Source organism: Aulonocara stuartgranti (genome assembly GCF_965226115.1).
Source record: "Aulonocara stuartgranti genome assembly, chromosome: 3".
Lineage (NCBI taxonomy): Eukaryota > Metazoa > Chordata > Actinopteri > Cichliformes > Cichlidae > Aulonocara > Aulonocara stuartgranti.
Genome location: NC_138941.1, coordinates 7,140,125 through 7,165,907, shown reverse-complemented (window position 1 = coordinate 7,165,907; position 25,783 = coordinate 7,140,125). Strand labels below are relative to the sequence as shown.

General features: G+C 41.4%; 2 protein-coding genes across 2 annotated transcripts in view; one reads left to right on the top strand and one right to left on the bottom strand.

The window, feature by feature from the left end:
* Window positions 1–25,783, bottom strand: part of LOC309702189 (protein NLRC3-like) — a 306,079-nt gene that overhangs the window by 195,851 nt on the left and 84,445 nt on the right. The window lies entirely within an intron of this gene.
* Window positions 8,569–25,783, top strand: part of LOC309702241 (uncharacterized protein) — a 163,948-nt gene continuing 146,733 nt past the window's right edge. The window contains exon 1 of the mRNA XM_082526784.1: window positions 8,569–8,719. The gene's annotated coding sequence lies outside the window, so the exon portion shown is untranslated. The remainder of the gene's footprint in view (window positions 8,720–25,783) is intronic.

The following is a 25,783-nucleotide window of genomic DNA, read 5'->3' as shown; positions in this document are numbered from 1 at the left end:
ATTTATATTCTATTATTTTCTCAAAATAAGCGTCACACTCGTGGAAGCCGGTGTAGCCGCCGAAACGCCTGCATTTATGGAGACTTTCAGCCCCAGGTAGGCCAGTTATGGATCTTGGATCCACATTATGTCAGCAGCTGTTCTCCACCGTGAACTGTGTTCAAACAAACACGCTCACGCCTCACAGACGACAGCTTACAGTCCTGTAGAGATAAAGTGACTTCGTACAGCCCCGACCTGCAGACGCTGTGCGCAGAGGTTCAGGAGCAGAAGTCCCGTTGTAAACATATCACGGCAGACCCGACGATGTTTGCATGAACGCGCTTTTCAGCATCTCTTTATTGACCACTTTACACACACGGTTGCTGTGCGCACACAGCCGGCTGTAGCTTTGCAGCTCACAGCCCGACACACACCAACAACAGCAGAGAGAGCACAGACGTTAAGGCGTGATTGCGGGTGCCGCTCAGGTGCGTCCGCCTCCCCTGCAGCGGCGCTGCAGACCACGCCCGCCACACGCAGTAACCAGGTAAAATACATACTTGGGCAGAATTTTGCAAATATCTATTTTTCATTTTGTAGCAGCATAGAGCTTTTTTCCAATTATTTTTTAAAAGTCAGGTCAAGGCTCCAAAAGCCCAAAGGTGATATAACAGTTTGTGTTTGCTACATGGATCATTGTAGTTCAGCTGTTTGAGTGAGTTAGTGTTTGTGTGTCTCTCTGTGTGTGTGACTTCCAACTGTTTCTAACAGCATCCTTAGCCATAAAATGGTGATCTCCCCCACACCCAATATATGGTTCACTTCCTGTATTGGTTCACCGTGCACAACACAGTGAAGCCACTAAAGGGCAGGAAGCTGACCACACAAGAAACAGAATCTTCACAAGAGATGTGTCGACAATAATCCTCCCCCAGCACAGAGTGGGTGGAGAGGTGGTCAGGATCAAAGGAATGTCTTGATCCTACAGATTGAACTAAGACCTGTAAAATTTAAGAAACACATTGACAACATTCAACAATTAGACTCAACAGGGGCCATTAGGAAAGCCACAATATTCATAGAGGGGCCATGCAGCTCACACTTGACTGTGACTCCTGACCAGGGCTGGACTGGGACAAAAAATGGTCGCGGGCATTTTGACTGGAGACCGGCCCCCCAGGTATTAAAGGAAAAACCATGAAGCCTTTGAATGAAAACAAACGCTGTTGTCACAGTGATGGACGCTGTCTTGTTGGTATACATGCATCAGTCTAATAAACTTAAACCTGCACCATCCTCCCTGTCCTGGTATTCTAAACAGGAAGTAGACTGTTGGTCGAGTTAACCTCCTGAACATCTACAACACACGGTGAAAACCTGACATTAAGACAGAGACTAGAGGTGAGACATGATCATTGCTGATTACTGATGACAGATTTAGATATGTTTTCATAAACCTTTCATTTGCCACATCAATAAACAGCACGGCAGGGCAAAATATGTTTTCTAACATGGCAACCTTTAAAAAGTGAAAGGAGACAGAAAGACAGCTGAGAAAGAATCAAACTGACTTTTTGATGCATTTTACACACAGTACTGGTGCAGAATCTAGAAAATGTGGGAAACACTGGCATCATATGCAGTACTTACTTCTGAAGAAATTATGATGGGACCCTAAAAAATGACTATGTACAATAATGGATTTCTATACATTTTACATCAGATGAAAACGTTTGTTGTAAGATTCAGATAATTATTTATTAAAAGCGAGACATTTTAAATGAGAACAAGAAAGAAAAGTATTTCTTTGTGCCCCCCTCTCCCTGTTAATGCCCTACCTGCCCCCCTGGCAACACTTTGCTAGACCCGCCCCTGCACAGTTACCAGCTGTCAGCTACACAAAAAGGATCCTGGTGTTATTTGTCTCTCAGAAACAGTTCATAACTTCAACTCATTTTGTTTTGTCATGTTTTGTTCTTTACATTGTCTTTCTTCTATATAATTGTTAAACATTTAATAAATATGTCTACAAAAAGATTTTAAAAATCAGACATTTCACACAGACACCCAAATGATTTCTGACTGATGAAGGGGGCTGAAGGTGCCCTGCTCTTGCCCAGCTTCTGCTGCTCTCTCCCTGCTCACTGTCAGCAGCTGGCAGCCTCGGTCCTGCCTGAGACTCTTCATCTATCAGTGCCAAAGAATATGGGAAATAGCAACGCACAACATGCACATTACAAAACAAGCACATGAATCAGCATTACATTCATTAGTGAAGTGCTGACGTTCGTTCCTAAACTTTGGGCCTTAATTAACATCACTGTGAACTAATGTTTGCTTTGCTTCTTAACCAGTGAAGCAGCGAGGGGCTTTCTGAGGTTCCTGCTCGTAAATGCCCAAAATGAGTCGAGTATTTCTCTGCAACTACAAACTCTGCTTTCATCAGAGGTGTAAATATTACAGCACTGTGTCAGAGTCACTGAGGCTGGAACACAGAAAAAGGAAGTAGATGTATTTATTTTTAGACTTTATTGCCTGGAACCATTTTAAAAATACGCTTTGGGTCACAATTAACTGCAGAAAACCAGGAATCCACATATGAACATTATCTGTGCAAAGATTTATGCTCACGTCCTGGAAGCCACGACTTTGTTGAGGGTGTTTTTTGCAAACTTCTCTCCACAAATTCACATTTTCAAACTGCTTCAACATCTCACTCTGTGTATTCGTGTGTCTCTGAGCTTCGGTGCAGGATCATCATTAAAATGGTGGAAAAATGAGCATGATTGCAACGACCACGGCAAATGGATCAAGTTACAAAAATTAAGCGATACTGATCAACGCACCACAACGATTATGTCGCACGACACAGGATGTGATGTCACAACTGGTGCGAGACTTGCTGGCCTGCTCCTATGAGGGTTGTTTTCCGGGGATGGCTTGTTCCTCTTAGTTGCGCGGTCGGGGTTCCCCCAGGTGTCGGGTGGTTCTTGGGGTCCAGGGTCCCGTCTTTGGCTTTCTCTGAAGTGGCCGGCCTCTGCAGTGGTTGGCTGGCCGCTGCTTCTGGACCGCTAGTACTCCTTCCCCTGGCTGTGGGAGCTCCATCTGTGGCAGCAAGACCAAGGGCGGATCTAGAGAAATTTTCTTGGTCGACATGGTGCATTTTTCCACCGATAGGAAACGTGGATTTTTTCCTTTCTTTACTGTTTTCGCGCTGTCCTTAGAAAACGCTTAAAACACACACAAATGTGACGACAGTGTTTAGAACAAAGCGTGGCTGATATATATGATCATAACTCTGGATTTACTGGCCTGTAATTAAAATTTAAAAACTTTGAAGTCTGAACTTTCAATGTGGCTGAAACAGAGACTCAGCGTTGCTGCAGCTTGTTGCTATGGCAGCTTACATCAGTCATGTGATTTGGAGGTGCAGCATGTCCGTGGACCACAGAGGGTTAATAACACTCACCTTCCTCCATTTCCACAGTGTAACATCCACCCACCTGTGTAAAATCCAAAATTCCCATGGTGTTGTTCAGAATGTGCTCTGGCACGATCATAAGCATCGCTTGCTGCTGAAAACAAGAAAAAAGCTGTCCTGCTATGGGCTGAACCATTTGTTACTGATGCAGGGGGGGGGGGGGGGGGGGGGGGACGACGACACTATGCAATATATACAGTTTTAGTATTTATATTCACTGCTGACTGTAACTACGCTCAAACTGTTAATGCGATCTTATTTTAATAAACAACACTGTCATATGCAAAACTGGGGTGGCACTTGGGGTGGCAAGAGATCATTTTAGGGTGGCACTTGCCACCCCACACTCAGAAAAATAAAGGTGCCAACTGGAACCAAAAGTGGTTCTTTAGACTGATGCCATAGAAGAACCTTTTTTGGTGCCACAAAGAACCTTTCAAACAATGGTTCTTTGAAGAACCATTTCTTTCAGTGGTTCATTGAAGAACCTTTAAAGGAAGGCACGTGCAGAGGGGGGGGCTAGAGGGGCTTGAGCACCCGCCCCTTTCCTGATGGGTGCCCAAGGTGCCCTTTTGTTGAGGCAACTTTTTAAAAAAAATTATTATTATTTTTTAATGTGTGCGTGCGGAGTCCTGTCTGTGCCCCTCAACAATAATATTTAACTATTAATCACAGTTTTGCTAAATAAAAGGATCTGGCTTGCATCAGTCACATGATCACATTTAACCAATGATCGCCCTTGACGGCAGAACGCTGTTGTGCCAAAGTAGTTACCCCCGTCAAAAATTGTTTCCCCATTCACGGGAGTGCGCAAAGTAGGAGGAGCCACTTGCCCAGCTCCGTTCTGTACGCTACTTGTCACTGATCTGCAGTCGACGCGATAAAGAGTAAAAGCTGGAAAACAGCAGACTCGATGAATTTAATATTAGTTTCGTGACATTGTAATGTGCCGTGTGGAAGACAGTTTACATTATACTGTACACTGAAATAACCTGCTGGGAATACTTTGTCTAGAAAAAGACTTTGATACTATAATACTGTAAAACCAGATGGAAACACGTCGCTCTCCAGTGAATTGACACTCGGTTTACACTTTGTAGCAAAGCTATCACGAATGAGTTCATTTGCAAAATCAATCTCAATCTAATCAATAAGTACAGTAACTTTGGAGAAGATGTCTTATTCACAGCAAAAGTTATGGAGGGATACAGATTTTATCAGGCTGTGTGGCATCGGCTGCCAAAATGTGTGCCCCCCCCATCTGTAATCCATATTGGCTTTGTTATCACAAAGGGTATATTTGCCAAATAAGTCACAGTATAACCAATAAGTACAGTAACTTTGGAGACCATTTGGTTTTTTTAGACTTCTTAATTTAACATCTACATCTAGATCACTGTACCAATTTGTTGGATATCCCAGTAGAATAATTTGTAAGCACCAATTCTGGAGAGTAGAATGTGAGGACTCTTTCCAGCCCAGGCATCCATTATATCTACAAAAAGTAATAAGAAAAAGAGATAAGTCAGCAGGACTAAATGTAAATCAAAATTTAAAATGCATAATTTCTTATGTAGTGTCTGACAAAAGACGTGTTTCAGGGTAAATACTTTTAAGACGCTGATAAAATGGGCACATGGTTTAACATTGTATTTTGTAAAAAAAAAAAAAAAAAAAGAGCACTTAAATTTGCTTTTATTTGGGGGTAAAGTTACACTTACAATGTTCTACAAAGACATTTAAATAAATTCATATTAATGAAAGAAAAGAAATTTAAATACATAGCAATAGAAAAGCTCTTGGCCCCTATCAAATTTTTTTCCTGCAGAAACACCTATTACAACAAATTTTTAAAATTATGTTTAGTTGAAGCTATATTTTAAAATACTCAGGCTCAAGGCTTGCACCTGTGGCCTTTACTATTACATAACCGTTTCTGGAAAAATGTTATTTTTCTCCTCCAAAACTAGTTTTATTATCTCTAAAATATAGTGTCAATTTTTGGGCTGTTAAAAGCAGCGTCTTAAAGAGTATTTGATCTTTCAAACTGTTGCTGGCAGGCAGTCATCATCACAACATTAATATACTTCTTGTAGTGGGCATTCTATGTCACTAGCAGCATATATGACAGCAATTTTAGAAAATAAGAAAATGAAGAACATACACTACTAGTCAAAATTTGGGACACACCTTCCCATTCAGTGTTTTTCTGTGTGTTCATGCTTTTCATGCAGTGACAATCATCTTAGGTGACTACCCCATGAAGCTCACTGACAGAATGCCTAGAGTGTTCAAAGCAGTGATCAAAGCAAAGGGTGGCTAATTTGAAGAATCTAAGATATAAAAAATATTTTTGATTCTTTCATACTTTTTGGTTTACTACATCATTTGTGTTAGGGTTAGTGCTCCATATCAATCAATCAATCTTTATTTATAAAGCACTTTTCATACAAAAAAAATGTAGCACAAAGTGCTTTACATAGTTAAAAGCAGCCCACCCCACCCTCCAACTCACTCCCCACACTCTCAATACACACACACACACACACACACACACACACACACACACACACACACACACACACACACACACACAGAAGATTAAGAAGATTAAAAAATTAATAAGAAAAACCAAAAAATATTAGGTAAAGCCTAAATTAATAATAGAATGACAGGATAGAATAAATAAGCATAAAATAAATAAACGCTAAGTAAAAGCTAAATTAAAAAGGTGGGTCTTGAGCCTGTTCTTAAAAACATGTACGTTCTCTACGGCCCTGAGCTCCTCCGGCAGGCTGTTCCACAGCTCCATATGTGTCCATTCATAGTTTTGATGCCTCGAGTTCTAATCAACAATGAATCTACAAAATAGACAAGGAAATTAAGAAGCAACATTAAAATGAAGGTGTGTCCAAACTTTTCACTCTTAGTGTACATCAGATATACAATATAAATCATGAACATTCTGGGTTACACAACAACAAAAGAAAGATTCACAGTTTTGAAGGACTCACTTTTTCATTTGTGTAATTTTACACATGTGGCTTACATTCTTTTACAAGTTTTCTATAATGTTTTGCCCCATGAATGTTTTTTTAAAGCATTAACATATTATTAAATTTAAATATTCTGTTAGGAAATATACCTAACAAAATCTTTTTAAAGGTGTAAAATTTCCTATGCCATGATCTACAGAGTACTGAAACAAACACTGTCATAGGAACAAAAGTCCTTTTTTTAAAAATAAAAAAATATTATATTTATTTACATTTCTCTGCAACTGTTGGTTCTATGGTTTGTGCTGTAGATTGCTGGGCTGTAATCTGTGGAGCTGAGGCTTGTGTGGTTGTAGCATTTGGAGCTGTGGTCTGTGAGGCTGGGTCTGCTGTTGTGGTTTGTGAGGCTGGGTCTGCTGTTGTGGTTTGTGAGGCTGGGTCTGCTGTTGTGGTCGGGTCTGCTGTTGTGGTTTGTGAGGCTGGGTCTGCTGTTGTGGTTTGTGAGGCTGGGTCTGCTGTTGTGGTCGGGTCTGCTGTTGTGGTTTGTGAGGCCGGGTCTGCTGCCGTTGTGGTCTGTGAGGCCACAGACCACAGGGTTTTTAAAATAAACATCCTCCCAGATTTCCCTCCCTCTGTTGGAAACGCAGAGCCACATTTGCAAATATGAGAGGAAGACTACGTGGGATGACCGGCGTCAGGTACAGACTGCTATACCCTGCAAAGCTGTTAGTGACCCATGGTGATGTGAGGAAAAGCTTTACCGATCCCAAAGAGACCGTAGACTACGCGGAGAAGCACCTCTCCCACCCACCTTCAAATGTATTAAAAGCAAGGATATATCTATATGTCTAACGCTGACACAGCACTGTGTTTCTTCTTTTCCCTTTATATTCCATGTAAAGGTGAATATGGAGCGTTTATGGAGCTCGTTTATTGACCAGCTGTCAGTTAGAAGGTACGAAGAAGACTACGTGGGATGACCGGCGTCAGGTACAGACTGCTATACCCTGCAAAGCTGTTAGTGACATGAACTTGACATAAGAAAACAAATTTATCCCTTTTTGATTCTGTGTATCTGGCGCTCATCCAGTGAGTTCACACTTGGCAGAAACAGACTGAATTTGTCTGGAGAACTTTGGCTTCAGCCAAGTTAGATAAACACACTGTGTCTCTGTCAAAACAGCAGTGTAGTTGTGGCACCCCTGTGAGGGAATGACCACATGAATATTATTTTGTGTAAAACACTCATGTAACGGGACATTTTTCATTGCTATATGTATTTATTTTCAGTTTCTTTAAGAGGATAGAAAATCCATGTAACAGGGATTCATTTTATGTTAGAAAGCAGTGAGGGCGGAACTTTGGTGCTTGCTCCGGGGTTTCGGGGAGCAGTAAGTGGAGCCCACCTTCCGCTGCTTCCTCAGACACGTTCTGGAGGAAAGCAGAGACGCAACGTGTCTTCCTTACTCTGCTCTTCACCTGCTTTTACAGGTCGGTACACGGTGCTCGCACCGAAAATGTTGTTTATTGTCACCATGGTTACCCACGTTAATGTGAATGGGAGAGTTAAGGCGGTCCGCCAAAGTTATTTATATGTAAACACGGGAGAAAACCAGAGGAGTGTCCCGCGCGACCGCACCGCGAGCCCGCTCGTTAGGTGGAGCGCTCGTGAAGCAGAGTCAGTGCGCTCCTATGCTCTGTGCAAACGTGTTGTAATGCTCCAATCAAATCAGTTCTGTGAGATGTGAATGTTAATAGTTCTGTTAAAGTGACTGAGTAGATTAGCTAGTGTAACACAAGCACTCTGAGCAACTCTGTGTAGCTAACAGAGGCATTCATGGGTTGATTAAACAAGCTGTGTTTCATGATGCACTAAATAGTGATTTTGCCAGTAAATTACTGGAGGGAACAAATGTAATGTATTTACCAATGCTGTTATTGAATAGAACTGTTTAGCCAGTAAGACACTGCAGAAGACAATGTGATGTGTTTATTGATATGATAAAAGGATGTAGCTGTTATGGAAAGAAGTGTGAACTTGAGAAACTGAACCAGTTAAAAAGAGTATATTTCACTGATGTTGTGAAATAAGTAAATGTAATTGATGTGAACGAGGAACCAGCTGAACAGTATATTGAAAGCTCATGTTTAGTGTTTTATAGCATTTATTTGTGTGAAATAAATCAGACTCAGACACGTTCTGGAGGAAAGCAGAGACGCATCGTGTCTTCCTTACTCTGCTCTTCACCTGCTTTTACAGGTAACATATTTGTCATCGAGGTCTTCATCCTTGGGACCCGTAACATAGTAACTTCTTCATTGTTATACTTCTATAGTTTTCCCATTTTGTGAGCTGTGGATGTGGAAAGTGTCTCAGTGACACATCCACATGAAAACGGCGTTACCTTCGTTCATTTGCACGTCAAATGAACGAGCTGTTTGGACTTTAACGTCACAGCTGATGCTTCGATACTCGAACTCAAGAGTTCAGCTTCCACTCAGAGGTACAAGTACACACAGCAAAGATAAACGTGTACACAAGGTTGAACCCACAAGTGCACAGCTCCGACCAGAGATGGGCAGTAATCCGATTACTTTTTTCAAGAAACGAGTAAAGTGAGGGATTACTATTGCAAAAAAGGTAATTAGATTACTGTTACTTTCCCGTAAGCACACTGCGTTACTAAAACCGCAGCTGTGTGCAGATGAACAATGGATAATCTATCGAGTGTGGAGAGAGTGTGAGCGTGCAGCGTTTAAAGCGTGGAAGCACTGACCTTACTTTGAGTTTGACTCTGTAAAAAGTGACAAAAACATTAGCATCCGCTGTTCACTGCGTGGGAAGACAACATGCTCACTCACTATGTGTTAATGGGCATGCTTATTTATAACTTTGATAAAATGTCATAAAAATAATTCCATGCCAGCTCACCATTGGTGATCAGGTAGTTTCTGTTCCAGTTCCAGTCCCATAAATCATGAAGCTTGCTGCCAGAAAAGCTTCAAATCTCCTTTGAAAGCTGTTTGTGGTCTTGATTGTGGGAGCTTCAGTTGTCTGACTCCAGCTGCCACACAGTGCTCACTGATATCATTTGCAAAAACCCCAGTGTGACAATATTTATCAGTGAAGCAGAAATCAGGAAGTGACGACTTTTCTTTGAACATTTGCTGAGGCTAAGCTGTGCTTTCTACCACAGTTGGGAATTTCCTGGTTTACAACAAATTATTGTGTCAACACCGCATAAGATTTCAAACTACAGGAAAATCACTGGAGTTATAAGAGGCAGACAACGACACACACACCACATGCATGCTGTTGCTATTTATTGTGGATTAACCTGTCAAGGGCAAGAACAAAAGAATTCTGCCTCAAATACAGGAAATCATAGCTTTCCTGTATTTCCTCCATTGTTGGCATGCTGGTTAGTGCTGTTGCTCCACAGTAAGAAGGTCCTGGGCTAAATTATCCATGAATGTAAACGGCTGTGTGTTTCTATCTGATAGACTGGTGAGCTGTCCAGGGTGTACCCTGCCTGGTAACCTATCACTTCAGGGTTATTTCCCAGCCCTGCTGCAACCAGGATAGAGATAGGAGGATGGTAGTTGTTGTAGACCCATTCAATTTCAATTGAAGGATTAAAATGTTCCAGGAGCTCAACTTACTCCATCTGAACATGTTTCAATCGTGTTTTATGAACACAACATGCAGGTTTACTGAATATGAAAAGGTTGTGTTGATTTAACTCAGTTGTTTAAGTTTCTGCCAAAGCAAAACCTTTGTGTGCAACCAGTGTCCACTATTGAATCAAGTCAATCCAACATGTTTTTGTCAGTGCAAAAGGAGTTACGGTGCCTGTATTCCTGCACAATATTGTCCCGGGAGGGAGGAAAACTTTCTGGTGAAGTTTTGGTTGATTTTTGGGTTTTGCTTGACACTAGGTTGATTTTATCAGTGAGGTTTGGATTGTTTTCTTTCTCTAAGAGAGAGAAAGATGGTTTTATGCTTGGACATGTTTGCAATGGGCCCCAGTATTGGAAACAGTGGCAAAGTGTTTTTCTCCATGATTATAATGGGCTTGGGAGAAATTCACTTATATGTGACATTGATCACATGAGAAGTCCTGAGCCTAAAAGGATTGCAGCGAGTCAATCCAGTCCAAAAACAAGGAGCTGTTTTCCTTTAAAATGATGACGTCATCTTGCTGGTGATGGAGGCTCGAATAGGCTGCGCGCGAGACTCCATTATCAGCAATATCTGGTATGAATGTGTGTGGATGTATGCATGTGACTGGACTGTGACGGACTGACGACTAAAAGTTTTACTGACTTGATACTGAGACAAAAACGGTGCCGACTTTAGGATTAGTGAATGTCCACAACAATTCACCCAGCCTGTAGAAGAAGGGTGGAGGTTTTGTCTTGCTTTGTTTTTGCAGGAGCAGAAGGATGACAGAGACTAAAGGGGGAGGCTGTAGCTTCACATGAGTGTGAGCTGCAGACTGAACCCTTTGGTTGCTAATGTTGAGTCACTGATGTTTGCATTAAGAAAATTGTGTTTTATTAGCTGTGTTTTAATTAAGGTATCACATTATATTGTTGGGAATGTTAAATGCTAAAGTGAAGAAAAGCTTTGATTTCACTCATGACTGAACATGTTATTATTAACCATAGCAGGCCACTGTAAAGAGTCAATTAACTGTTATAGAGGAAAAAAAGGCCAAAAACTCTGTTAATACCTATGAATAACAGGCAATGATAGACTTGTCACATTCAAAATAGAGATATGTAATAACAAACACGGGTCCGTGTCATTTAGGTTCTCCATTGAAATAGTCAATCATTTAGAAAAGTAGAATATATATATATATGTCTCAACGTTGTTTCTCAATAATATTAAAAACCTAAAAACTATTGTTGTGGAAGATAGAAGTCACTGTGACAGCCCTCTGACTGTGGAGGACGTTTGTAATCCTATTTCTGCACTTAAGGCCAACAAATCTCCCGGCACAGATGGTTTAACTGCAGAGTTTTATGAATCATTTTCTAATCTCCTGGCTCCGTTCTTACTGCAGCTTTTCATAGGAAGTGTAGAGAATAACATCCTCCCTCCTACTCTTACTCAGGGTCTCATAACACTTATTCCAAAGCCAAACAAAGACTTACTTCTTATTGATAATTGGAGACCCATCTGTCTGCTCAATGATGACTATGAGATTATGGCTTTAGTACTTGCTAACAGAATGAAAGAGTTCTTGGACACAATTATCGATGAGACACAATCAGGCTTTATGAGAAACAGACACCTTTCTAAGAACATGAGACTGGTTTTAGATCTACTTGATTACTCTGATTTGGTATCTGACTATAGCTTCATTCTCTTCCTGGATTTTTAAAAGGCTTTTGATACAATTGAACATCAATTTATTTTCCACTCTTTGGAAAAATTTGGCATTTTTCTGTAAAGCTATCAAAACCTTGTACACGAATGGCAATAGCTCAATTAAAATGATTAAGACTCCACCCCGCGATTTGACCTGTTATACCAGGAATCAGCACAGCTGATAAGGAGCTCATCATCAGCCAGCTAGCTGATGACACCACACTCTTCTTGAAGAATGCAAATCAAATCCGTCCAGCCCTTAGTGTTATTAGTGATTTCTCTGAGGCATCTGCTTTATGTCGAAATCTAAAAAAAATGTGAATTACTAGCAATTAAAGGCTGCACTGCAAATGCTCTCTGTAACATTTCTGTTAAACAAGAAGTCACATATCCAGGACTGTTAATATCCAAAGACCAAAAGTCAAGATGCTCGTCAAACTTGTCAAACAGTGTTGGGGAATTCTCAATGGTGCTTGGTGCCATACCCTCAGGGACTTTAATGTTATATAAAAACACTGACAGCTCAATATCTGCCTCAGTCACTCTCCCTGATCCAGCTGAGTCAGCAGTGGGAAAAATCTGCTTTTCACAGGAACTTGGTAACAGCAATAAGAGAATACGTAGTTTATTCCAAGAAGATATCATGTCTCTCCCATATATAGAATATCTTACTGGAACCGACATGTTCCAGATATCACCTGGAAGACAGTCTGGATGATCCCATAAATATCTAATTGTGAACAAGGTGAAGGAAATCTCATATAAAATTCTTCATAAATGTTACCCAGCCAGTCACTATATGGTAACATTTAAAAGAGACATAAATACTAATTGAACTTTCTGTGGGGATCATCCAGAAACTGTGGCACATCTCTTTTGGTTCCTCTACACAGAGATCCTGGAAGAATTTAGCAGTTTTGTTATTGTCCATATTTTAAGGGAGTTTTCTTTACGATGGAAAATGTTTTATTCTTTTTCTTTAAGTTCCCCAGGAAGAATGATAAATGTTTTATTATAAAAAATTTGTTAATACTTTTAGCTATTTTATATCCATAAATGTAAGTTTATTAATAAAACACCATATTTCTGCCGTTTTATAAGGATATGAATTGTACATACAATCAATTTCAGACTCAACCAACAAAAAGCCTCTCAGAACAATATTTATATTGTAACAGTTGCTATTGTAATGCAGTGTATCACCACATGGCGGCGCCTCCTGTCTCACGACTGGTGTCACCCCCTTTTTGTTCTTCTTCGCACTCCTCCTGTAATGGATGCTCCCGTGTGTACGCGGACTAGTGTCCTCTTTAGTAATGTGTGGTAGAGGTAGCACTTTTATTTTTGATATTGTAAATAAATGAGTACTTTTTGGAAAGTCAGAAGCTGTTGCTCATTCGCTATCCACCTGCACACCTCCGCGGCTGGCTTCATCTCCACTGCACGTTACAACTGGCGCCCGAACTTTTTCCCCTTGGACTTCAGACGATTTTTGCATCCCGCCGAGGATTCTTCTCTTCTAGCACGTGAACTGTCTCGGAAATCCCCCCAGTTTTGCGGACGCTCGGACGTTTTCTCCAGCCATGGCCGCAGCCTCAGCTCAGGTGGGACCCGACTAATTTCTGGATACCGTGGTGTGCCGCTGCTCCGCTTGGGAGAAAGAAAAAGAGAGAAGCTGACTCCGCGACGCGAATGGACTCCGTGGATTTGTTATTTGTTGTTGGTTTGGTCTTCTAAGGATTAATTCTTCTGTGGAGAGCCTGGACATGAACATTTCTGCTGGCTTTTCATTCCCCTTTCCCTCTGCTGAGACTGACTGTAGCACATGTAAGTGATAGCTTGGCCGACTACAACCGTTGGTGCTGGTCTTCGGCTCAGTATAACGAAACAACTTAAAACTAATCTTGCATTGAGCTCTAGTGTTGCAGACATGCTATTGTAATAACATGGTTCTGATCACTCCAGTCTAATTTTAGTTGTTGGGCGAAATTTTATATGTGGCTTTTCTAAATTTAATCTTGAACACATTTTTGCAGTTTTGTCTTTCTAGTCTGACCTAACTGACTCTTTTACTGCTATATCAATAACTGTGCTGTGAGCAATAAAGTTCGATTTAAAAAAAGGTACGTTCTAAACGAAGCTTCAGACGTCACTGATCACGTGACTCTGGCCAAACGAATCAAGCCTCGACACGGTGCTTCTGAAGCAGCGCGTTGATCTTTCTGACACACGCACCGGAGCGTCAGCTTCAAGCGGACCATCACTACGTCTCACATCTAAAGGTGTCAAGGTAACTTTGAACTGAGTTCAGTCAATCTGGAGTTTTTCCAAGTTTTCTGTTGCTCTCTGTGAGAGAAGAGCGTTAAAGGCGGGGCTCTCCAGAGTCCAGCAAAACAGGAAACCACAGCTGGGTGTGTGTAAGTGTGCAAACCAATAGAATGCATCGTGGTGGGGGGGGGGGCATCACGGGCAAGAAAAAAATAAAATAATCGGTCGTACCCATGCTTCCCCGACGTCATGCCAGCGCATATTGGGAAATTCGTAGGCACCGATCGGTTTTCTATCAGCCATTTGCTGGGAGTAAGGGCGCCCTCCGTTTGCGAGGTGCGCCTGCTGCTGGAGGCACAGGGAGGAGAGGGCGTGGCGGCGGGGAGTCTCTGGCTGGCTGGAGCGGCATCTAATAACCAACTCGCAAAACAAAATAAAAACAACAAACAGATATTATGATACAGACTTATAATCTGCACCGATGTTTTTTCTAAATTCTATAAAGTGAGCGCGAGAGCCCTCGGTGCGCCTGCGCGCTGCTGAAGTCAAAGTAAACTTTATTGTCATCTCCGCTACAGACAGTCCAGCATATAGAGAGACGAGACGACGAGGCTGCAGTTACAGCGGTGCAAGTAAACAAACAATAAATATAAGAAGAGTAAGAAAATAAATCTACACTTTAGGACTCGGGGTAAAGGATCAATAACAATTTAAATTTATAATTTACAGTTTGATGATTTAAAGTCTCACACAACCCGTCAAAAGGGGCGGGGCCGGCTGCTTCCAAGTAGAGCGCATTTCATTTATAATGATGTAAATCCAAGCCCATCATGGATTCACGATCTGAATCCTGGGTTGTGTGAAATCCCAGAAATCAACCTTAGACAAAGTGAATCTGTGAACTAAGGTGTAGGTCTGTTAGGTTAATTGTGCTGATCCTCGGGTTGGGGGATTTGTGTTTGTACTGCAGCGCAAAATTCAAACCAATGTTAGTTAATGTTAGGGCTGCACGATTTTGCATAAAATGAGAATCACGATTTTTTGGCTTAGAATTGAGATCATGATTCTCTCATAACAATAAATAAACATAAAACAACAAATGTCTCACGTTTTGTTGTTGCAGCAAAATGTTGTCCTGCTTGAAATTCCGTCTCCACCGTTGCTCGACGCTGCGTGTACAGAGCAGGTAGTGCAACAATAGAAAAATAGTTGCTGGACGGCACTGTGTAGCGTTTGTCTAGGGTGTTGATCGTTTTCCTAAATCCCTCGTTTTGCACAGTGTTGATGGAGCCATATCTTTGGTCAGGTGATAAGTGATAGCCTCCGTAATGTCTTTGTGCCTGCGGGAGTTCGACGTGTATAGGGAAGCGCTGTATAAGGTTCCCGTTATTGATGTTTGGGTGGTTGACCGGGACGGATTTTCTCCTGTCACTTTCTCGTCATCCCTGACGTGCTCTCCGTTGTTGTTTCCCTGCTAATTTTAGCATCACACGGCACAGCTTCTGTATCACGTGGTATAAGGCTCCGCCCGTGTCATTTGTTGAGCAGGAAGAGTGAGCGCTTGTTTTCATGCAGAGTACGTCCCGGATCAAAATGTGAAGTTTTACAAATCACCACTTCTTTAGTGAATATCATTTCAGTCTCAGACAACCTCGTTTCTCTTACAGAGGTTGAATGCACCTTCTGCGGATGGCGGTACCACACAGTGTGCGTGGACTTCCCCTGCACAGAAGGCAACTACAAATGCTGTGAATGCTAAATAAACAGAAACAAATGATCCCTGTTGTCTTTGCTTGATGATTGGTTTGAGTCTTGACAATCCACATTGCTGGCGTTGCATCTTTCAATGCCAGCAATGGCAGGTATCAGTGCTCAAACCTTTTGTGTTTGTTTCCAACAAGTTGCCCACCTCGGGAAACAAAAATGTGTTCTTTTACTTGTCAGATGAACATATGAGACACTTTGACTCTTCAGTGCAGTGTGGAGCCTAACAAAGATCTGTTTTGTGTCCCAGCTGATCAGCAGGAGGAGGAGAGTCTGACGGAGCAGCAGAGGAACATTTTCAGCTACTTGGACTCAGCTCAGCCACTACAGAGGAAACAATGAGCTCAACACAGAAGGTGACAGACAGAGCAGGACCATATGACCAAAGATATTTATCACCATATACATTTGAACATTTGCCATAACGATGTAGCTGACGATATAATTGACACCAGACAAAATACTTTACAGCTGCACAACTTTATTAAAAACCCATCAATGTATTTTCACTGAAACAAGCAGCTGTTGTTTATGTGCATTAAAGTTATATAAAAATGTAACAGTGCAAATGCAAATTCCTCGCTGACAGTTTAACCAAAAGGCGTTTCCAGTGGAAACTGGCCGACACATCCTGAGCATAACCATGTATAATATCCACTAAACTTCAGAAGAGGTTATACAGTCGTGGCCAAAAGGTTTGAGAATTGCATAAATATTGGAACCTGGAGAAGTTGCTGCTTAAGTTTTTATAATAGCATTTTGCCTGCACTCCAGAATGTTATGAGGAGTGATCAGATGAACTGCATCGTCCTTCTTTGCCATGAAAACGAACTTAATCCCCAAAAAGCCTTACCACTGCATTTCATTGCTGTCATCAAAGGACCTGCTGAGACCATTTCAGTGATCGTCTTCTTAACTCAGGTGAGAATGTTGGCGAGCACGAGGCTGGAGATCATCATGGCTGTATCCCGATTCAGGTTCTGCAGCTTTAAAGTCCTCAAGGGCCGCGGACTCAAAGACCGCTAAGGCCGAAGTGCGAGGCTCGTAGGCTCGTGAAATGGGACGTCTAGCCTCCGTCGCGCTGCCCAGGTTGCCTAGCAACCATGATACTACCAGCTGGAAACGTTTCATACAGCTTTGTTTGACAGAAATGAAGGAGAACATATTTAGTTCATTTGTTTCTACATGAGCTCTGTGTGATTTGATGAGTATCTGAGGCTGAGACCACAGGACTGTGAAACATGATTGTTGGGCTTCATTTCTGTGCTGCTGGCTCTTCCTCCTCCTCTTCCTCACACACTGCTGAGTTTGTCCTGGTGGATCATCAGGGCTGCAAAGCCTCACAGATGATGTGCAGCAGTGGGTCCCTCAGTCTGTCCTCACTCTGGACACTTGCAGTCGTCACACATGGAAATCAAATGTGTGATAAGCTGCAGGATTCAAACACAAGTGTAACTTATAAACACATGTTCATACTTTTATTCCACAATCAGAGAGAAAGAAACAGAGAGAGAGTGCAGGACAGACAGACAGGTGACAGTCTCAGGTGTACACACTGCTACACAACAGCACCAGAGAAGCAGGATTTAGTGTTTGTGTTATTACGAGTGTAAACAAGAAGAGTTCCAGATGGTGCAGTGGACACATGTGTGACTGCTGTGATTAAAGCATCTTTCTTTCAGCTTAACGAGTGAACCGTCAGCTCGTTCAAACACACGTTAAAGTGCGTTTGGCTCGACACCACCGAACAGAGGCAGCAATATAACACAGCTAACATTAACAGTGCAGTGAATCCTGCTTGTGCCGTGATGTTCAGGACTGCAAACCGAGCAGCATCACTGACTTTCAGCTTGTTGTGTTTGTGGATATATGACTGACTTTAATTATCCACAAAATCATCACATTCTCTGTCAGATTAAGGTCGACTATTGAACGGCGCATATTTTAAAGGCTTTAAAACCAAGTTAACGCTGAAAGTACAAACATCACTAATGTCACATAACTCTGCCGACAAGGCATAGCTATGGCTATGAAATGCTCTTTGTGTATCACTTCTTCATTATGAAAGATGTCATTAATGCACTAGTAATGTCTCATCTGGAGTATTGTTCAATCATTTGGTCAGCAGCTAATAAGACAGATCTTAACAGACTTCAGTTAGTCCAGAATAAGGCGTCCAGATTAGTGTGAAGATGTTCATACTATACTAATATTGATCAAATGCATAATAACCTTTCTTGGCTTCTTGTACAGGCTAAAATATTCTATGGCTTACTTGTAGTTCTAAAGAAAGCAATTCTGTTAAACACACCACATTTATTCTGCTCAGCTGCAGTATCCAGATGAAATACATCATCATATTACACAGTTTTCAACAAACTGCAATTTAGTAAATGCTCGAGTTAAAAGTAACGTTTTGTAAAACTGTTACATTTAGAGCAACTTTTAAGTGGAATAAGTTGCCTTAAAAAATTAGAGAATTATTCAAAACTTCAATGAGCACTTAAAAGCCGATTTACAGAGCTTTTAGTTGTTGTAAATATTGTAAGACATGATTTGTTTTTGAAATTTGTTTAATGTGCCTCAATGTTATTGATATTATTATTATTGATTGCTTATATTTGAACAATTGTGAAACCTCACTGTGGATGTAAGAGTGAAATTATGTGGATATCTTGAATCCACTTTATTGTGTAATATTTTATGTGAGTATTTGACGGAAGACGAGCAACATCTGTTGTGGAAGCTAACGGGGTTCGTTTAGAATAAACAAACATAGGATTTATTATCACTGAATAATTCTGTATAAATCTATACAAATTATAGAAATATGTAATAGGAAACAACAAAATAATCTAAATTATAAAATAGTGTGTGTGTGTGTGTGTGTGTGTGTGTGTGTGTGTGTGTGTGTGTGTGTGCATGATTTTAGTGTTTGAACAGTCATGAATTATCTTTAACAGCAGGTTGGATGTAATGTGTTAGAACTACCAGCAGGTGGGGATAAGAGACCTTTAAGGTGTTTGGTGCCACGCTCCACCTTCAGGTTTAAAACTAGTGTTAATGGAGTTTGAAGGTTGAGTTTGTTCCATGACTGCATTTCACTCACTGCCTCTGTTTGTATCTCTGTCACTGCAGGACCAACATGGAGCCAGAAGTCAGCGCTCTCAGGAGGCCGACAAACCTCACAGAAGAAAGGGAGAGAAAAAACACACCTGTGATGAGTGTGGGAAGGGTTTTACTCTGAGGGCTAAACTAAAACGGCATCAGGTCATCCACACTGGAGAGAGACCGTTCAGCTGTGACTTGTGTGGCAGAGCTTTTACTCACAGTAGCAACTTACAGAGGCATCTAGTTACCCACTCTGGAATTAAGGCATACAGCTGTGACGAGTGTGGGAAGGGTTTTACTGAGAAGGCTTCACTAAAACAGCATCAGGTCATCCACACTGGAGAGAGACCGTTCAGCTGTGACTTGTGTGGAAAGTCTTTTTCCTTAAAGGGTTACCTAAAAAAACACCAACTCATCCACAGTGGAGTTAAAGCGTACAGCTGTGATCAGTGTGGCAGAGCTTTTACTCACAGTAGCAACTTGCAGAGGCATCTAGTTACCCACTCTGGAATTAAGGCATACAGCTGTGACGAGTGTGGGAAGGGTTTTACTGTGAGGGCTAAACTAAAACAGCATCAGGTCATCCACACTGGAGAGAGACCGTTCAGCTGTGACTTGTGTGGAAAGTCTTTTTCCTTAAAGGGTTACCTAAAAAAACACCAACTCATCCACAGTGGAGTTAAAGCGTACAGCTGTGATCAGTGTGGCAGAGCTTTTACTCACAGTAGCAACTTACAGAGTCATCTAGTTACCCACTCTGGAATTAAGCCATACAGCTGTGACGAGTGTGGGAAGGGTTTTACTGTGAAGGCTTCACTTAAACAGCATCAGGTCATCCACACTGGAGAGAGACCGTTCAGCTGTGACTTGTGTGGAAAGTCTTTTTCCTTAAAGGGTTACCTAAAACAACACCAACTCATCCACAGTGGAGTTAAAGCGTACAGCTGTGATCAGTGTGGCAGAGCTTTTACTCACAGTAGCAGCTTACAGAGTCATCTAGTTACCCACTCTGGAATTAAGGCATACAGCTGTGATCAGTGTGGCAGAGCTTTTACTCACAGTAGCCACTTACAGAGGCATCTAGTTACCCACTCTGGAATTAAGGCATACAGCTGTGACATCTGTGGAAAAACTTTCAGCCAGAGAGGGAGCCGAAATACACACCTACGCATTCACACCAGACATGATGTGTACTGCTGTGAACAGTGTGGCAAATACTTTACAACAGACGCACAGTTACAACGACACATGTTTACCCACACTGAGGAGAGACCTTATCGATGTGACCTGTGTGAGAAGACTTTTAAAACTCCACAGCACCTGAGAGAACACCAACAGATCCACACCAGAAAGAGACTCTACAAGTGCAGCTACTGTGAGGTATGTATTTATATTGTTATCTTGTCATTTTAGCCTGACTGTTTGGAACAACTCTGCTCATTAAACTGTGTTAGCATGTTAGCAATTCTACTGCATGGAAAAGCAGCTCTGAGTGATTATTCAGATTTTCCTTTCAGTTATGATTTTAGTATTACTGTAGTATTATGGTGGTAGTATTGTAGTTATTGCAGCCCAGTAAACTGAGTGTGTTAACTGAAACAGTCAAATGTAGTTGGACGTCTGCAGAGATACTCTTTATTTCAGGCGACGTTCAGGATACAAATGTTGAAGGACTGACTTACACTGTCTTTGTGTCTTTGTTTAGAAGCAGAGCGACACAGATGGATCCAGTTCTCAACCCTGTCATCACTGTGGTGGTGGGAAAGACTTTCATTGTGACCTCTGTGGAAAAACTTTCAGTCGGCAAAAGACCCTAAAAGTACATCAACGTAGACACACTGGAGACAAACTGAAATACTGCAAAGAATGTGGGAGAAGCTTCACCACACCAAGTGAGTTAAAACGACATGAACTGATTCACAGTGGGGTTAAAAAGCACCTCTGTGATCAGTGTGGGTCATCCTTCACCACTGCAAGGGACCTTAAATCACACAAACGAGTCCACACAGGAGAGAAACCACACAAGTGCAGACACTGTGACAGAAGCTTCTCACAGTCAGGTCATCGTAACATTCATGAACGTACACACATGGAAGGAAACTACAGCTGTGACCAGTGTGACAAGAGCTTCAGGAATCTCAGTTCATACTCTGCACACAAACGATCCCACGTTACTAATAAACTGTTTCACTGTTACCAATGTGCCCAAACATTCACCTCATTGTCTGCTCTGTGCAAACATCAGCGCGATCACTCAGGGCTGAAATCACTCCCATCACTGGATCACAGTGAATCTGAAGACACAGAAAGATCCTCTGGTTTCTGTGTCAGACTCAAAAAGCTTGAGATCAGGCTCCACAGAGTTCAGATAGAATCATTTAAACTTGTGTTGAACTGAACTGGTTGCTGGGCTGAACTTCTACATAATACAGATCTACATGGGATCTTCTTTTCTGTTGTTTTACTGAGTCAGTTTTTGTCCTTTTTTCTCTGTCCTGGTTTTGCTCGTCTGTAAATGATTGAAACTCAGTCAAATAGTTCATTGTTCTCCAGCAAAACGTTTTGGAAACTCATGTTTAACCTTTAAAACTCTGACATGTTTTAGCACACAAGGCTTCATCGGGGAGTTCACTCATGATTGGACCATGAGAACAAAGGTTTTTAGTTCTTTCAAAGAGAGTCTTGGAGATGTTTGATGTTTCTGTTTTTCTGAAACCACCTGAAAGAAAAACTATTTTTCTTGCTTTATGTAGTGTGGAAGTTTTTAATGTTTCTTCATCTGTGATGTTCTTGAATGTGTTCACGTGAAAATGGTACAAATAAACTGTCCTTTCAGCTTTAGCTCCTAATTTATTCATTATTTATGGATGTAGCACAGCAGCCGTCTCTTGATTAACACATGGAGGGCTCGGGATCTGATGGTGTCGTCTCCCTAATTTGCCCACTCAGTAAATCTCACTCATGGCCAAGAAATTGAAATAAACCTTGTTTCCCTGCTGGATAGTGATCCACTGTAACTCTGCTCCTCCTTCCTGTTTAGGATTTCTGTGGCTGAAGTAAAATTCCCTCCATCCATCACTTATCCCAGCTAACCCAAAGTGAAATAAAGTTTTGCTCGTCTTAAAAAAGCATTACAATAATGGGCATTACCAATGCAAACTGAATGATACAGAAGATGAAAGAAGAGACTTTGATCAGTTAATAAAGCTCATGATCTGGATTCATTGTGGCTGCTACACAGATACTTCTGGGTCACTTCTCTCAGTTAGGAACCTTCCTCACCAAACTGACTGTTGGACCACACCCCTGGTTTCATGAGAAATTGTTTCAGCCATGATTTCTCTTCCTGTATTTCAGAGTAAAGACTGAAGTGACAAATGGAAGCATGTTTAAAAAACACAATGTGAGAGAGACGTTGAGGTCCTTAGAAGTTACCCTGGGTTTTTCTGTCACCCTGCTAGATGTTACACACCTTGTTATTGGACTGATTTCTACTGCTGGACTACTCCTGCGGAGAGTAACAATACTCTTACTAATTAGCTCCCTTTCACACCTTTGGGGATATTTATTTCTGTGTTTGCAGCGCTGTGAGCCAGAACAGCGAGAGAAAAATCTGCAACAGCGACGAGCCGAATGCTTACGTGAATCGCAGCAGCTGCACATGTGCTACGCTGAATTAGAGGATATCTTTGCTCTGGATTTCTATTTCTACTTTTTCATTTCTATATGATTCTTCTTGCATCTAAACAAAGATGATTCAATTTGCTAAATGTTGATGGCTCTTCGTGCTCAGGTGTAAATGAGACGTAATATTTGCTCTTGGTTTGGTTCTCCTGTACAGAACCTTGCAGTACAACAGAAACCTAAAAACATTATTTGTAGTTGTTATTCTTAGTTGTTCTGCTGCCTAAATACCACAGGGTCTGATTATGAAGTTATTGAGCTGCACATACTTTACGACCTGCTTAAGTTCGAGGTCACAGCGTCTGTAGAGCAGCTGGAACATAATGAAGTCTACAAGGTTAAAGTTTTCTCTTCAGTTATTGTTCTTTCTGCTGCTTGGTTTGATGGATCTGAGAGCTTTTGTTTTTATTATTGTTATTATAATTATCATTAATATTTTACTCTCTAGAAGCTTTAAAATAGTGTTTGTGTTTGAAAAAATTGATTTAAGAATTGAACAGAAACATCTGTCCTTCTGAAAATGGCCCAAAGGCACGGAGACAAAGTCAAAGGATGCAACCTGTAACTTTCTCTTCCTTCATGTCAGGACCATCATCCATGATTTATATAAAATGCATATAGCAACAGTAGCACTTTAGTTTGGACTTTATGATTTCTGTAACTGGAAAATATTATTTTGTTTAAAGACAGAAGTGACCGCATAGTTGCAACATCAAAGGGAAATATTAATTAATTAGCATCAAGTATATTTGTTGCTTAAGTGTTTGCACTATAACTTAAGTAGGATTATAACTTTTAAGGAAGGAAAGATTTCAGATATTTAGTTCACTGTTTCAGTTATTTTATATGAAATTAAAACATTTACGTTGGTCAAATATGATGCTCTAAATCAAATAAAAGTTTGAAAATAAATGATGTATTTTTAAATGCTGCAACAAATGTTCACAAAAAGTAACTATAATTAAAACCAGTTAAACAAAATCAAATGTTTGAATCATGCTTAACCAAATGCCAGGCTGGAGAGCTGAACCTAAAGTATACGTAGAAAGATTTCAACATCTGAGCAGTTTTTAATGTTTTTATCACATATAAATGTCACAGCAGTGGGTCCTGGCCCAATGCTTTGTGTTTTTGGTTTTCTTTGACTCTTGTTTTTCTTGGTTTTTGTTCTTCTTATTTATCAGGCTCTCAGTAATCTTAGTTCTCCCTCCCTCAGTGTTCATTTCAGCCTGTGTTTAGTTTCTGTTCCCGTGTCCCACGTTTCATCGTTTCATGTCGAGTCAGCCCTGTCTCTCTGTTTCCTGTGTCTCCCCAGTCAGCCTCGGGCACTCATGTGTGATACAGAGTAATAAACCTGACTACATTTACTACACTCTCTTTATTACCTGTTACTTTAAAATTCATACACTAATTATGTCTGCCCATCTCTCTAATGTGAAGGTCAAAGGTCAACATCCCAGTGACATAAGAATAATCCCAAAGGGGCAAAGGCAGCGGTTAATTTAGCACATTTAGCATTAAGGGTACAGCAAGGATATACTTTTACTTATTGTGGCAGGGGTGTGGTCTCTGGCCTGCTGCAGTGGAGGCTGGTGGCGGGACGTTGGACGGCACAGGTGAGGGTGATGGAGCTCATGACTCTCCCCTTTATAGTGACGGAGGAGACTGGCGTGGGGGAAGCGTGTAGTGGAGGAAGCCGAGGAGAGAGCTGGTTTCTGGCTACAAAGAAACCAGAAAAGATTGCTCGTGGTCAAATGTCAAAGGATCTTGCAAAGAAAAGCGTCTGGACTTCTTTAAGTTACTTGAAGACGTTTCACCTCTCATCCGAGAAGCTTCTTCAGTTCTAAGGTCAAATGGTGGAGAGTCCCAGATATAAACCTAGTGGGAGTGACCCCCCACAGAGGGACATATGTGCATGTATGCAGGCAAAGACCTGCAGTTAAAAAAAAGCGCCCCTCGACAGCCAAACCCATCTGTTCTCTAATTGGATTGTTACATTGTTGATTGACATGACATTGACCAATCAGATGAAAGGAAGAAAAATAGGGTCAAAATCCGTACTTGTAACTTGCAGGGTTTTTTTTTCTAAGTCCACACACAAATCTTTTTTACGCACGCACAAATCTTTTTTACAAGTACAAAATATTTATGACCACATTTTGAGCCCATACGAGAACAACTGAGATCATTTGTCCACAACACGAGGTTAGTTATTAATATACCGTATTTTCACGACCATAAGACGCACTGTGCTAAAAGGCGCAGTCTCAGTTATGTGTGCCCTTACTGTATTTAACACACACATAAGGCGCACTGGACCATAGGGCGCATACAAGTACCGTATGAGTATTTAAAAATAAAGCGGGAGCAAACCTGAGTTCGGTACCTTACTCACATTTCTATTGCCGGTAATCGTCATCATCAACAACACACAAGCATACAAGTGTGCGTATTTAAAACTAAAGCAGGAGCAAAACAAAGTTTGGTACTCACATTTTTATCATCAAACCCATCGAAGTCCTCATCCTCTGTGTCTGAATTGAACAGCTAAATCTCCATCAAACATGCCAGGTTCACTTTCTTCACCGTCAGAGTCACTTTCCGTGCCGTGCGGCTCCTCGGAAATGATGCCGGCTTTTGCGAAAGCTCGAACAACAGTGCCAGCAGACATGTTAGCCCAAGCATCTACAATCCATTGGCAAATTGTGGCGTAACTCTCCCGGCGCTGCCTTCCACTCTTGGTGAAACTGTGGTCTCCATCGGTCATCCATCGCTGGATGTGTTTGTCGCCGATGTGTTTGCTGCAGTAGGAGCGGAAGATGGCCAGCTTTTCCTTATAATCCGCTGGAAGTTGCTGCGCTACCGTAGTCCTGGTCCGGATGGAAAAATGGCACCGTTTCATAAAAAGTGAAAGTGAAACTGCTTTTAGCCGAATGGTGACCGTCGAAACGCTTCTCCCGCTCGTTCTTTGCTCGATGATCGCTGTCAGGGGTTTAGACATCTGTTCACAAGTAAGAGAAATAAGACACTGCAGACCGACTCAGAGTTTAAGAACGTGTACACGGGTGAATGCCTCTGAGAAGACAGACACAACGAGTACAGGCTGCTTGCTTTATT